Below are 1,575 nucleotides of genomic sequence, written 5' to 3' on the forward strand. Positions count from 1 at the left end.
TAAATTTAGCTTCTCCTAAGGTATAAAATTGAAGCCCTACTTTATAAAATTGCTCTTTAGTTTTCCCAGAATAATTTATTAAGTGAGGCCCCTTTGCTTTGAGACATCTCAGGCGTTCCTTCAACACACATCAGCTGTGCTGGGCACTAGGCCCATCACGACAGAGGAGGGGTTCGGGTCATGTTCCAGGAGGGCTACCTGGACAGATGATTGGCTCTAAGAGTCTAAGTTCAAAATCAGCACAGAATGGCTCACAGGACAGGCTCTGTGAGATGTCCCAGAGAAATGACTCCCAAGTCAGCAAGACCTTTAAGGGGAGCATGTGCCAATCACGGAGGGGCTGGGAAACTTGTAAAAATAAAAAGGCAAAGTCAAGAGGACTATCTGGGGGAGAAGGGGCACTGGTTAAGATTTTGGTGGCCTGGACGCGAGTGAGGCCTCCTATACCATTCTCACGTGCAGCCCCCCTGGCTGGGATGCCAGCTCAGCCGGTGCCCGCAGCTGGCTCCTGGTGCAGCTGGGCCGTGGTGAGCTGCTGTTAGCGTTCCAGCCCCCCAGACCGCTCATGTTCTCGTTCATTCTGCAAGTAGTTAGGAGTCAACACAAATGATAAAGCCCCTGTTCTCGAGGGGCTTGTTCTCTAGTGGAGGAAGCAGACCAGAAACAGGAAAAATGAATAAAACATGTAGGCTGTTAGCTAGTGATGGGTGCTAAGGAGAAAACCGAATCTGGGAAGGGAGATAGGAAGTATGGAGGGAGGCATACGATTTTTAAAAAGGTGACCAGGGATGACCTCACTTAGAAGGTGACATCTGAGTAAAGCCCTGAAGGAAGCGAGGGTGTGACTGACGCAGATAGAGCAAGAGCCTTCCATGGGAGAGGGTGGGCAGTGCAGCCTGAGGAGTGGCCTGTGTGCAGCCCAGCGTGGCCAGAGCCCAGGGGACCGGGCAGGGTGACTGGAGGTGATGTCACAGAGAAAATGGGCCAGACACCGTAGTGTCTCACANGGGCAGGGTGACTGGAGGTGATGTCACAGAGAAAATGGGCCAGACACCGTAGTGTCTCACAGGTCATTATAGGGACTTTGGCTTTTTCCTTGGGTCAGATGAAAAGCCTTTGTAGGGTTTTTAATGAAGGAACAACATAATCTCAGTGGGTTACTTTTTTTTTCTAAGACTATTTTTTAAAGCAATTTTAGGTTCACAGCGAAAGTGAGCAGAAAATACAGACAGTTCCATACGCTCCCTGCCCCCAGCTCCCCTGCCATCAGCATCTCCCCAGAATGTTGCATCGATGGCAGCAGATGAACCTGCACACCCAACGGCCTAATCACCGGAAGGCCACAGTTTGCATCAGGGCTCACTCTTGGTGGGGTACGTTCTGGGGGTTTTGACAAATGTCAATCAAAGTTGAGAGAAGTTCCCCTCTATTCCTAGTTTGGTGAGAATTGTTTAAAATCATGAATGGGTGTCGAATAGAATTTTGTTAAATGCTTTTTCTGGTCTACTTTTTAACAGTTGAAAATTTCCTGGACCAGCCCATGGCTCACTCGGGAGAGTGCGGTGCTGATAACAC

General features: G+C 49.4%; 1 long non-coding RNA gene across 1 annotated transcript in view; it reads left to right on the top strand.

Moving 5' to 3' along the window:
- The first annotated feature begins 1,308 nt into the window (after nt 1-1,308).
- Nucleotides 1,309-1,575, top strand: part of LOC103610295 — a 2,381-nt gene continuing 2,114 nt past the window's right edge. Inside the window, exon 1 of the long non-coding RNA XR_552202.1 lies at nt 1,309-1,373. This is a non-coding gene — a long non-coding RNA (uncharacterized LOC103610295). The remainder of the gene's footprint in view (nt 1,374-1,575) is intronic.

Source organism: Galeopterus variegatus, unplaced genomic scaffold (genome assembly GCF_000696425.1).
Source record: "Galeopterus variegatus unplaced genomic scaffold, G_variegatus-3.0.2 Scaffold10893, whole genome shotgun sequence".
NCBI lineage: Eukaryota > Metazoa > Chordata > Mammalia > Dermoptera > Cynocephalidae > Galeopterus > Galeopterus variegatus.